Source organism: Saccostrea cucullata, unplaced genomic scaffold (genome assembly GCF_032062105.1).
Source record: "Saccostrea cucullata isolate Sc308-1 unplaced genomic scaffold, CSIRO_AGI_Scuc_v1 ctg4240, whole genome shotgun sequence".
In the NCBI taxonomy this organism is placed as follows: domain Eukaryota; kingdom Metazoa; phylum Mollusca; class Bivalvia; order Ostreida; family Ostreidae; genus Saccostrea; species Saccostrea cuccullata.
In genome coordinates this window covers 13,553-28,230 of record NW_026931588.1, presented here as the reverse complement: position 1 = coordinate 28,230, position 14,678 = coordinate 13,553, and the positions used below count along the sequence as shown (strand labels likewise).

At 34.7% G+C, this 14,678-nt stretch overlaps 1 pseudogene; it reads right to left on the bottom strand.

Annotated features, from left to right (window-relative positions):
* Nucleotides 1-297: 297 nt before the first annotated feature.
* Nucleotides 298-14,377, bottom strand: LOC134233077 (2-methoxy-6-polyprenyl-1,4-benzoquinol methylase, mitochondrial-like; annotated as a pseudogene).
* Between the last annotated feature and the right edge of the window lie 301 nt (nt 14,378-14,678).

Genomic DNA, 14,678 nt, shown 5'->3' with positions numbered 1-14,678 from the left:
TCTGATCACATTCTGTCCAGCATCTATCAGTCCAGCTGTCTGTCACAATTTTAACTGGTTCTCAAAACCATTGGACTAAATTGGCAAGAAAAACTGAAATGTGGGACCATTATGGGTAGGAAGAAGGTTGGGGACACAAAAAGTATTACAAGGGGGGACATCTGCCGAGGGCCCAAGTTACTTAAGTCAGCATTGTGACCCATGGGCCTCATCTTAAAGTCAATTTTCAGCGTTTGAAAAACAGATGTAATCATGTTTTGAGAGTAACTGCTTACTAATAAAATGTCACACAAAAGATAATTAAAAAAACATTATTCTAAAAAAAAAAAAACAACATGAGTATACAAACAAACACAAATACACAAATTCATGCAGCTACCCATGACAAGAAAACACTCAGGTGTAATAAATGCACATATACCCCAGTGTGGATATCAGGAATAGGAAAACTAACATGACTTCCTATTTTTGAGTCATGTTCAGCATCGATTACATACAGACATATTTTGTAAGTGATTAATGTAGACAATTAAATTTAACTTTTCATCAATTTATATCCAGAGTGAACAGCAGATACACCAAATGTTAAATTTTCATATGACACAATTCCAAATCCTGCATGTTGAAGCATTGCTGCAAATCTTCTCTGAAAAGAAAAAGAAAAGGTACAATGCAACATGCTATGTTTTTTTTCTTACAGTTGTAAACCAGTCTTCAGTTATTCACTTTTTATGGCCATGGAGTGAACTTACCAAAATGACAATTGGCTCGAGTATTTTTCTTATGAAGTATTCTATCATTAGAAAGTTATAATATGGACCTTGAACTTGCCAAATGACCTTGGTATGAGATCATGAAACATCAGAACAATGGTTTATGTATTGTGACAAGACCTTTCTTTGGGTACCACCAAATTTGACCTGTTGACCTTAAACTTGGAGTTTGACAGACTTTTAATGAAAAAAAAACCCACACTTTAACCCTAGCCATAACTTTTGAACAGTTTGAGTACGGCTTTCATACTAAGTTCATATGTGTATTTACTATAACAAGATCTTTCAGCTGGTATAAATGTTTTTGACTTTTGACCTTGATCTAAGAGTTTGACCCACTTTTTAAACTTTAACATTGGTAATAATTTTGAACAGTTAGAACTAGGGCTTTCATATTTCATTGTTGTATTCTTTGTAACAAGACTTTTCATAGGGTACCAACACTTTTAACCTTTTGACCTTGACATTTGGAGTTTGACATGCATTTAGGAGATAACAACCCTCGCCAAAAGTTACGGGGACATCAGTGTTTCACAAACACATCTTGTTAATTTTACTTTCATGTGAAATGCTATAGCAATAATTATACAAGAGGCCCAAGGGCCTTGAATCGCTCTTCTGATAAATTGTACAATCTATCACTTCTATTTGAAGCCTCTAACCTTAAGTATCCTAAGACCCAAGTTGCATCAACTGACAAAGTTTGATGATTCTTAGCCAATAATGACTGAAAATATTTTTAATAATAAAGCTATAAAAAACCATAAGTACATCACAGTGACCTATATTAAGATTAAAGTTTTCTGAGGACTCAAGATGCATTAAAAAACAAAGATTGAAGGTTCTAAGCTAATAAGTATTTGAGATATTTAAAAGTAGGTCACCGTGACCTACTTTTTTGTCTACATTCTTTGAAAACCCAAGATACATCAACTGACAAAGTTTGATGATTCTAAGTCAAAAAGTACCTGAGATATTCAAAAGTAGGTCACCATGACCTACTTTTTGATTGACATTCTCTAAAAACCAAAGGTGCATCAACAAACAAAGTTTAGTGATTCTAAACCAGTTAGTACCATAGATACTTAAATAAAGCCATAAAATGTCGAAAGTAAGTCACAGTGACCTACTTTTTTGACATAATTCTCCGAAAACCCAAGATGCATCAACTTACAAAATTTGATGATTCTAAGCCAATAAGTACCGTAGATCCTTAAATAAAGCCATAAAATGTCAAAAGTAGGTCACCGTGACCTACTTTTTAGTCATCACTCTCCGAAAACCCAAAACGCATCAACTCACAAAGTTTGATGATTCTAAGCCAATAAATACCTAAGATACTAAAATATAGCCATAAAAAGTCGAAAGTAGGTCACAGTGACCTACTTTTTGGACACCATTCTCCGAAAACCCAAGATGCATCAACTTACAAAGTTTGATGATTCTAAGCCAATAAGTACCATAATTACTTAAATAAAGCCATAAAATGTCAAATGTAGGTCTCCGTGACCTACTTTTTGTTTGTTACTCTCGGAAAACCCAAGATGCATCAACTCACAAAGTTTGATGATTCTAAGCCAATAAATACCTAAGATACTAAAATATAGCCATAAAATGTTGAAACTAGGTCATCGTTACCTATATTTTGGTCGACATTTTTTAAAGTCACAAGATGCATCCGATGACCAAGTTTGATGATCCTAGGTCTGAAGGTAATCAAAAAATTCGTTTTAAACAATTTTAAAAAAAAAATCTGCAAAATTAAAAAAGTAGGTCACAGTGACCTACTTTTTCATAAATATCTTTTAAGGTCCCAAGATGCATCAATTAACAAGATTTGATGATTCTAAACCTCTCAGTGTCTGAAATAATTGGATTAAATGTTTTAAGAAGAATTAGTCATAAAGTTCAAAAAGTAGGTCACGGTGACCTACTTTTAAGCTGACGTTGTTCAAGGACCCAAGATGCATCAACTGACAAAGTTTGATGATCATAGGCCTTAAAGTGCCCGAAATATGCCTTCAAATCAATTTGAAAACAAATGCCCGCAAAATTTAACAAGAGGCCCAGGGGCCACAGCGCTCACCTGAGCACATCGGGCTTGAATTTACTACCACCCCCCCTTCCAGGCGTTCATCATTTGAACAAACTAGAATCTACACTACCTATGATTCCATATAAATATCACTAATCATAGCTTTGAAGTACTTGAAAAGAAGATTTTAAAAGGTTTCCCTATATATCCCTATGTAAAACTTGGGTCGGCCATTTTGGCCCCACCCTATCCCCAGGGCCGGGGGTCATGATTTGAACAAACTTGAATCTACACTACCTGAGGATGATTCCACATGAGTTTCATCTTTCCTGGCCCAGTGGTTCTGGAGAAGAAGATTTTTAAAGATTTTTCCTATATATTCCTATGTAAAACTTGGGTCGGCCATTTTGGCCCCACCCTTGCCCCGGAGGTCATGATTTGAACAAACTTGAATCTACACTACCTGAGGATGATTCCACATGAGTTTCATCTTTCCTGGCCCAGTGGTTCTGGAGAAGAAGATTTTTAATGATTTTTCCTATATATTCCTATGTTAAACTTGGGTCGGCCATTTTGGCCCCACCCTTGCCCCGGGGGTCATGATTTGAACAAACTTGAATCTACACTACTGAGGATGATTCCACATGAGTTTCATCTTTCCTGGCCCAGTGGTTCTGGAGAAGAAGATTTTTAAAGATTTTTCCTATATATTCGTATGTAAAACTTGGGTCGGCCATTTTGGCCCCACCCTTGCCCAGGGGGTCATGATTTGAACAAATTTGAATGTACACTACCTGAGGATGCTTCCACGTAAGTTTCATCTTTCCTGGCCCAGCGGTTCTGGAGAAGAAGATTTTTTAAAAATGCCATTAATTTTTAACAAATTCATGATTATCTCCCCTTGGAAAAGGGCGTGGCCCTTCATTTGAACAAACTTGAATCCCTTGCACCCAAGGATACTTTGTGCCAAGTTTGGTTGAAATTGGCCCAGTGGTTCTTGAGAAGAAGATGAAAATGTGAAAAGTTTACGACGACGACAACGACAACAACGACAGGCGACGGACAAATTTTGATCAGAAAAGCTCACTTGAGCCTTCGGCTCAGGTGAGGTAAAAAGTAGGTCACCGTGACCTACTTTTGAGTTAACATGATGTGAAGTCCCGAGATGCATCAACTTACAAGATTTGATGATCCTAGTCCTAATAGTAAGCAAAATATAAACGTTTTTATTATTTGTAAATTTAGGTCAACTTTGAAGTGACCTTGAGACCACGCCCTTTGCCCGAGGGTCATGCCTTGAACAATTTTTAATCTTCCTGATCCTTGTATGTAAGTTTGGTGAAAATCTGCCTGGTGGTTCTGGAGAAGAAGATTTTTTAGCAACCAGTACTTTTGGTTTTGTTTTCCTGATTATCTCCCCTTGTTTAAGGGTCCCAACCCTTATTTTAGTATAAAGGGTAGCCCTTGGGCCAAGGATACCCTGTGACAAATTTGACACTGATTGGCCAAGGGTTCTTGAGTTATGGCCCATATTCTAAAAAGTTAACGCACACCGCACACCGCACAAATGGCCATAGCATTAGCTCTTTGAGCCTTTGGCTCAGAAGAGCTAATAAGTAATGATATAATACATGTACTGAAACAGAAAATTTGAGAAAATATTAACTTTAAATCTGACTATTAGCACCTTTAAATGTTGTGGATGGATTTCATACTCATGATACTGATACTGAAAAAAGTTGTCATGAATGAAGTTACTATTACAGAAAGGTTTCTCTCAGTTAAACATACCTGATTAGGGAACTGTCTTATACTTTCTACAAGATACTGATAAGATCTCCAGTCCTTAGCCAGCACCTGTCCCATTACTGGTATCACTTCAAATGAATAGGAATCGTATAACCTGAAATCAGGATTCACTTGAAATCAACATGATTTAAGGTAAGAAACACTTATGCATGCTTGCTTTAACTTATTAATAAAACTTTGAATTTTCAATTTGTCCAACCCAATAGCAGAATGCTCATGGGCCACAATGCTCACCTAAGCCAATGGCAGGTCTGTTTCACTCGTGTTGTTAAAATATTAAATATACATTTTTTCCGTATAAACATGTACTCCAATGTATACTATTGCTTTTCAACTATGTTTAATCTATATTGTTTCCCCCTCTCAGGGTCATAAATTTAATGATTTGAATCTACCTCCCTGATGCAGACGTGTTTACCCATATCGTTGTTTCTCAGTAATTTTGATGAAATATTTCTGTGAGAGTTGGCATTTATCAGTGAGATTTCATTTTTTATTGATTTTACATATACTTATGGAGAAAACTGTTTTTCTGATTACTAAGTCGCCGGCTTGGCAGAGTGGTTAAACCGTCTGCTCTAGAGTCGCGAAGTAAAGACGCAGTAGGTGCTGGCACGACAAAGACCCCTCCTCGCTCAATGGCCTGAGAAGAGGACAAACTTGCAGTTCTCCACCGGCAAGTGGTGGCGTCTCCATATGAGTGAAAGATTCTCGAGAGGGACGTTAAACAACGTACAATCAATCAATTTTATTATTAAAACGAAATTAACGAACCCTTTTACTGCGAAATTCCGAACAAATGTATTTCCGTATTTTCATTACATCATAACGTGAGACGTATTTCGTACTAAAAATCCGTATAAAATACGGCGAAATCGTAAGAGTAAACAGGTCTGCTGATGACATTTCTCCAAACATATAACAACTAATTATCAAAGCTAAAGCTGTTCTTAAAGAGAATTTTTGTTAAAGATTGTTTTTTTGTATTCCAATGTAAAACTTCCTATCATTGCCACTCCATTTTTCTGAGGGAAAAGATTTTGAAACAAGAGGCCCACGGGCCTTATAGGTCACCTGAGTAACATGTAACAACTTTCCAACAACTGAATTTGGTTTGACTATTTTAAACCAAATGCCTTGAAATTCACAATTTTGAAAGAGGCACCATTGTTTATTAGGGATGTCAAAATTGTCAATAATTGATATTCGAATATTCGATAGAAGTATTCGAATATATTCGAATATTCGATAAAATAAATACATCTTGCATTATTAAATATATATCTTCACTCTCCTGTCAAGTAGTATAAGTTTTGTGGCATTATTTTGGAATAAAAACTCATGTAGAGCTCGGTAAATGCACTGCAATTATATTTATATTTTTAAATTTGAAAATTATATAATTTATATCCAAAATGTAATGATTGCTTTTTTGAAAATTCAAAGATTCTTTAATTAGTAAGTTTCAGATTAATTTGTCATCTTACTAAAGTCTACACCGATAACTCCTACAAACTTATACCAAGCAGAACAATTACATGTATCTAACCGTGATTTAATAAAAGCAATTACTTTTTGCTAATTATAATTTCCTGATAATGATTTTAACTATATTTACATAAACAAAGGGTCCGTGTGTTTACTGTAAAACTGTGTCTTTACAACAATACAAGCTGATTGTATGTACTGGACACTATTATATCTCTAATTAAGTGAACAAATAAATAAATTACTCTGATAGGTTACCCTCTGATACACTCTTCACACCTTCAAGGTAATTCAAGAGGAGTGTTTTTTTATATTGCACAAACTTGATTCAATTTCTAATAAAACTTGACAAGTTTTCTCTCTCTTTTTAATGCATGTATACTTAAAAACGAATATTCGAATCATGAATTTATATTCGAATATCAACTCATCGAATGAATATTCGAATATTCGAATATTCGTTGACATCCCTATTGTTTATCATAACTATACATTTAGCATGCTTAATTTGGTTACTTAATACCCAAAGGGAGATCAGAGTAACAGAGAGAAAATGCATTTCCACTTTATAACCACCAGTTGTGCACACCAACCCAAAGGAACCACTGACCCTGGGGCCACATATTTTAAAATTTTAGAAATGTTATAAATTTAATTTCATCAGAAATGGGTGATTAATATTAAAGAACGGATTTCAAAGTATTACTTATTTTCAGACTATGTAACAACCCCCCCCCCCCCCCCCCGCAGTACCCCTAACGCAGGGGCCCTGAAATTAACCATTTTGGAAGAGGCATCTTTCTTCATCATATATATATACTTAGATCATTGGCATTATACCAAGGAGCAAAGGAAAATATTTCCAAAGAATTCATGCGTTTTCACAATATAATCATTATAGAGCCCCACCCTAACACCAGAACCCCTGACCCAGGGGTCATGAAATTCACAAATTGGGAAGAAGCATCCTTCCTCATCATACCTATGTACATAATTCAGTGGTTTTATACCCAGGAGCATAGGAGAAGATTTTTAAAGAATTTATGCATTTTCACTATATAATCAACAGAGCCCCACCCTAACACCAGAACCCTGACCCTGGGGCCATGAAATTCATAATTTTGGAAGAGGCGGACTTATTCAATATAACCATGTACTTGGTTAGTCTATTTCATACCCAGGAGAAGAAAAGAAGATTTTTTAAAGAATTAATGTATTTTCACTATATAAACAATTAAAGAGCCCCGCCCTAACACAAGAACCCCTCACCCATGGGCTATGAAATTCACAATTTTAGAAGAGGCATTCTCGGTCATAATAACTATGTACTTAGTTTGTTTGTTTTATACCCAGGAGCAGAGAAGAAGATTTTCAAAGAATTAATGCATTTTCACTATATAACCAATAGAGCCCTGCCCTAACACCAGAACCCTTGACCCAGGGGCCATAAAATTCACAATTTTGGAAGAGGCAATCTTATTCAACATAACTAAGTACTTAGTTAGCTTATTTAATGGCCAGGAGCAGAGAAGAAGATTTTCAAAGTAATAATGCATTTTCACTATATAACCTGTTTAGCCCTGCCCTAGCACTAGAACCCCTGACCCTGGGGCCATGAATTTCACAATTATGGTAGTGGACTGATTACAATCATACCAACAATTTGACTGCTTGATGTCCCGGAGTAAAGAAGAAGATTTTTAAAGATTGCACTAATTTTAGTGGTTTTTGCCCCACCCCCCAGGCCCCAGGGGGGCAGGGACCATGAAATTCAAAATTTTTGTTTCCCTTCACTCATAGATGCTATATGCCAAATTTGGTTGAAATTGATTCAGTGGTTTCAGAGAAGAAGCTAAAAATCTTCAAATGTTAACGCACGACGAACGAAGACGGACGAAAACAGATAGCAATAGGTCACCCGAGTTTACTCAGGTGACCTAAAAATTGAATCTACCTTTAAACTAAAAGTTTCAAGTTTTCTGGCTTGATGGTTCTTGAAGAGATTTTTAAATGCTGTAACCAAATTATTTTATATTTAAATATCTCCCTTTTAACGAGGCCGAGTCTAATTTGAGTGCGCATGACTTTAATTTCATGCAGTCATTTGAGCAACAGTACATGTACACCTTTGCCAAGTATTTTGATTTAAATACAAAAGAAACATTTTCTGTAACCCCTGCTGGTCTGAAAAGGTGATTTTACGACAATAATTAGGAATAAACGCTGAAATGGCTATAACGTCGTCATTGTCTTCTGATTTTGTAACCAATGCATGACGCTGAAGAATGACGCATGACTCGCTTGTATGTTCAAGACGTCCATGGTTATTATACTATAAACTGATGACATAACATCCAGTGAAACATACTAGCAATCTAAACATTGCTATTTTTTACAGAAAAAATCATATGCACCGATAATTCATTTGCATATGGTATAAGTATTTATCCGTAATATAGCAATTTTAGAGGTATTGGGCTTCGAAAAAATAAACTTAAGATTCCTCGACTAATCTAGATGGTCAATTTTTTTTAAATTTCACAATTTGGTGACATTTTACTATAACTTTCATCTACTTGAATGAAAAAGAAATCGCTTGGGCAAAAATACAAAAAATATGGAAAAAATGTGTTAATTTGGCGCTCTTCCAACTAATTCCCATACGGTCCAATAGTAAAATTTGACAACTTCTGAGATGATTCCCTAAGAAACTGGGATGGTAAACATTCAATTTTTAAATCTTAAAACAATAAATATAACAGTAAAAATTAATTTTCAAAAAATTATCAAAATCCCTCGGGCAGAAATAATTAGACTCGGCCTTGTTAAGAGATGCTGTGGTTCTCTATCTGGACACATTTGAATCCCCTTCAAACAAGCACTCTTTGTGGCATGTTTGGTTAACAAGCTAATTCAGAGAATTTGTGTCCCCCGCTTAGGAAAAAAGTCGGCTCCCCCGACTGAATTTGTAGAATTATTAAATGTATACATGTATACTGAAGGAAATAAAATACATGTATGTCAATATGCATATAAAGTTTTGATTGCTTATTCTTTATTATGTGTATAGAAGATTTTTTTATATGGAATATTTATCACACTGTAATGATGATTTTATAACCTCATAAATTTTTCATTTCACATGCTGAATACTATCATTTAGTAAAAAAAAAAGTATTTAAAAAAAAAAAAAAAAAAAAAAAAAGGCTCGCCCGAGATTCGATCCCGGGACATCTCGTATCTGAAGCGAGAGACATAACCACTAGACCACGGAGTCGCTTTACATAGAGTGAAGTATATGCAGAACTGAAGTCACATACATGTATATATTCATGTTTTCATGTTCGGTATTCTTAAAATTATACACAATCCATGGTGTTTGATTTATTTAGCCTTTATTAAATAGTTCTAATAGATCTAATAAGAACATAAAGTCCGCCGAGAACCTGTTTTATACGCAATAACTCTCCTCATGCCCCTGCGCTAAAAATAGCGACATGTAATACTATAGATACTAATAAAACAAACGGGGCGGGTCACTTTGAGAGTGAAATATCGCCCGGAAATGATAGTGTTACACACAGACAGAATGTATAAATTTACGACCTTGAACTTTGACCTTTTGACCTCAAAATCAATAGGGGTCTTCTTTAGGCCACAGGGAGTTGTTATGTAAAATTTCATTGCAATAGCTCAAATGGTTCTAGAGATATCGTGTGGAAACGAAAGTGTTTTAACAGACAGAATTTGCTTATTTATGACCTTGACCTTCGACCTTTTGACCTCAAAATCAATAGGGGTCTTCTTTAGTCCATAGGGAGTTGCTATGCTAAATTTCATTGCAAAAGCTCAAAGGGTTCTCGAGATATCGTGTGGAAATGAAAGCGTTACAGACAGACAGAAAGACGGACGGACGGACAGCTAGACAGACGGACGGACAAACCCAAATTAATATCCCCCACTTTTCAAGCGGGGGACAAAAATCATGCAATGGTCTTTGAGAGAAGAAGACAATTTACAGAGAGGTGGATGCTGAACAAAATGTGATCAGAAATTCTATTATTGAGCAATTTGAGCTCTCAGCTCAGCTATATCTACAATACACTCTGCAATAAATTTATATCCTGATTTACCATGATAAATATTTGTAAACCTATTATTTCATGTATATGTAATTTAGTATGCTTTGCTTTTAGAATATGAAAATTTTGTATACATACCTTCGTAAAATTAAATTATTAACTTGACTAAATTCCAAACACATAAATCGTCCTCCGGGTTTCAGTACCCTATATGCCTCTGTTAGAACCTAAGGTTTAAAATCAAACAGTTGTTCAGTCTAAGTAACGAGGTCCAAAGCCTTCAATAGATTCATGATTCTTTGCGTAGTCTGTTTTCCATGTTATATTGTAATCTGACCAAATTTGTATGAGGAGTATATTTTGAAAATATTTCACAGACATTTCTACATTTAGAAACCATGGCAACATTGCTCATTGAAATCAAAAACTGGTAAACAGAATTACACATGTATGTATCTTTGTGTTGTTAACTTGTGTGCCAAGTTATTTTGAAATTCCAAAAACTGTAGGAGGAATAGAATTTTGAAAGTATTTTACAGAAATTTATGTTTTTAGTAACCATGGCAACACTGTTCCTCAAAATGAAAAAACAATAAATAGAATTAAGTATCTTAGTGTACTGTCTACTTGTTGTCTCTGACCATTAAAGCTAAAAATGCCCTTACTCTGTCAATGTGGGTACAGTTGCGGATTCCATATGTATTGAATACGCGTCAAAAGTATTGTCTTCAAAAGGTAAACTCTCTGCATTTCCTTGAACCCAAGAAATACCTATTCATAATTTATAATGAAACAAAAATTCAGGTAATGCTTACAAGAAAGAAATGAAAATTATCACATTGGAAAATAAAATTTGTTGCAACAAGTAAAACATATTATCGCAATATAAGTTGCATTTTTGGAAATTTTATTTTGCTGTAAAAATGTGTTATTATGATAAATTTGAATGTACATGTAACTTAAACCTTTATGATCAACTAGACTAAAATTAAGCAGAACAAAGACTTCTGTATACAATCCAATATACGTTTTTCTATAAGAAATCGTTATTGTACAGGACGACAATAATGCAATTTTGATTCAATCAAAGCTTATAAAAATAGTTCTTCCATCGCAAATATGAAAGACACAAGTTTATAACGTTATTTTTTCTGTCATTGGAAATAATTATTTACAATTTTACAACAAAAAATTCCGACATCAAAGTTGCAGCTCATATTACTTTAAAGTGACCACCCCTCCCCCCAAAAAGAGAAATACATGTACAGTAAAACATGCTTAAAGCAACAGGCTTTTTATATAATTAATTTACGTTTACAGCAAAGTGATTTATATTTCCTGTGCCTCTAAAATATATTGTGATCTTAACAGATATAACAAATTACATTTGAAACAAAGAAAAATTGTTCCTGATCAGTTCCTGGGACTTCATTATAAGCATGCATTACTGTAAATAGGATGATCCACTTCAGTGATGTAGTAAATAGGTAGTTACTGAAGTATACCAAATGTTCTCAATGTTTGATGTTGAAAGCATAGAAAAAAATGTTGATGCTTGAAAACATTGTAATGTTTACCAGACATGATTCCTGCCTCTTCAGCCCGAGCTTTGCCGACATTGAGCATCTCTTGGTTGATATCACACACTGTCACATGAGATGTGTCCTCTTTATAATCTGATAAATCTACAATGTGTTCATCCTCCTCAGCAAAATCACTGGGAATGGAAAAAGCTCCTGCATTTATACTTGTAGGAATGGTAAAATTTTCATCTGTCACCACTGGTTTTTCATTTTGGGACTGTATGTACTTGAGAAATCGAAATGCAATATCACCTACAAAATTTTTGTTGTAGAAATAGTTCCAGATTATTTGAAATACATGCAAATGAATATGAAACTGATGAGAAGATTTAAAATATTTTGATGCATGTAACAAAGGCCCATGTGAGAATAACAATGTTTACTTGAGTCACATTGGCCTGCTGTTCCATGAGCATAACAAAACAAGCATAATACTTGAAGAAAAACACGCATATTGCAAGTTTGCTATATATAGTTAAAGGAATTCGTTATATGGATATAACAAATCATGGACATAGCGAATCAAATTCACAGGTCCCTAGGACTTCGCTATAACCGAGTTTCACTGTATAAAGTAAAATTAAGATATTTGCCTTTTCTTTATTATCTCCCCTTGGAAAAAGCTGCAGGAGTAAAATTTCTTTTATAAAATTTACTCATCTTAACCAAAGGATAAAACTAAAAGCCAGATGACTAAAAATGAACTTTGTTCAGAAAAGCCCACATGAACCTTTGCTTCCGTTGAGCTAATAACAGACAAAAAGGAATTTAAAATTAATTTTAAAAAAATACCTTAGCTATATGTTGCTTTAGTCCCCAGTTAAGCTATGCTTTTTCTTTAATACTTTACATGATAAACAAATACACACTATTTTTAAGAATCACAATCCATACCTGTCCCTCCAGCAACATCTAATAACTTGGTCCCTGCCACAGGAGCCATTCTGTTTATGAAGTGATCCTTCCATAGTCTGTGTATACCGAAGCTCATAGAATCATTCATTAAGTCATACTTGCTGGCAACATTCTTAAAAACTTTGTACACTGCAATGAAGTAAATATTTTACAATTTCAATTCCTTTATAAGTCAACATGGTCACAAATGGGATCTATTGCTATACTGGGTATTTATTTTTCTCTGTCATCATGCACAATGTGTCGACTTTCTTCCATTGACTTTTGAACATTTTTAGATTCTTCTCTAAAACTGATATTAGCCAATTTTTGTAAATAGCATTTACAAGCTAAGAAAAGGATCAAAATACGGTATTGTGAATTTCATGGTCTCTGCCCTCCTGAGGGATGGGACCAAAACCATCAAAATTAATGCATGCAGTCTTAAAAAACTGGAACAACTTTACTTTACCGGTTCCCAGAAAAAGTGCTAAAATGAAGCGTCACTGAAGGTGACTTCAGTATATATAGTTCACGTGAGCGATCAAAAAAAATTTAAAATACGAAGTTTTTGGCCTTTTTGACCCCAAAAGTTTAGTTTAAAACTTTTGACCTCGTTCTCTGAAAAGATTGATAAATATTGTTTATTCACGGAAAAATTGATAAAGATTAAATTTCACTGAATGAAGTGCATGCGGTGCATGCTTACTGTCATTTCTTTCAGACTTAGCCATTCTTCATGTAAACAAACCAATAAAATGCTGTTGAAGCTGAATTATGATCTTGCAAAAATTACAGACAACTGAATTTCTTAAATTATCTAAAAGAACGAATCACTAACCCTAATTTCTCGGATGGTATGCAAGGAATAAGATGTTTAAACGAAATCTCATGGGCAGATGCTAGACTATCCCTAATCTGTCGAATAATGTGCGAGGACTAACCCTTAATTATCTCTTGGATGGATGTGAGACTAACCCTAATCAGTCGAATACTTGTGCAAGGACTACCGGTAATCCTAATCTCTCAGGTGGTTACAAGACTAACCCTAATCAGTCGAATAGTGTGCAAGTTTAACCCTTATCAGTTGAGTGACGTAAATGTTATGTAATAGTCTAATAGACTATTACATAACATTTACGTCACTCAACTGTAAATGAGTGCGAGGATCTTGAGGATCTGGGGACGGTTAAGTAAAGTCTACCCAAAAAACTTTTCTTTTTCACTTATGGACATCAAGTTTTTGGCATGATTATAACTAAGAATTGGACAGACTTTACTTTACTGTCCCCAGATCCGCAAGATCCTGCTAAGAATTATTGAACCCATTACCAAAATTAAATGAATATATGGATCCAGTGAATATACATATTTTCAATGGGTACACGAGTAGCACTGTAGCTCTCCGGTCTGTCAATATATTTTTTTCAGAGAGCTTATACAGTTCTGCAGCTAAGCAATGTTATAATTATACCCTCCCTTTCTACTTGCCTCTTTCTTCCTTCTCATCTTCTGCGACAGTTTGAAATCCAAAATGTGTCTTTTTAGTTTCTCCATGTGTTTTACTTTCTTTTTGTGTAGATGAATTCGTTGACAATAGTCTGTAAACTATACAGCTGATAGGCTTTCCTCTTCGGCTGTAACACAACCCGAGCAATGTCATGGGGGCTGCCATCTTCAATGGGGTAGTTATTATTTTCAAATGATCCTTGGAGAAAGAATATCTGTTTAACAGGATCTGGATGATTTATACACTTGAAAGTAAAACATAAGGAAAAAAATTATTTGTATTAAATAAATGATGCATAAATGGTTTTAAAGACAACGCCCTTGCTCTAATGAAAATAATGAGTACTCCCTTTAAATTTATTTTATACATCGTTGGATCGTAACACAGGAGAAAATTTAGAAAATGGAAAACTCTCACATGGTCCAAAAGTTACATTTAAAAACTGCCTAAAAAGACTACTTAAAATAACGCATAGAGATGATGTTGACTGGAAAACTGACATCA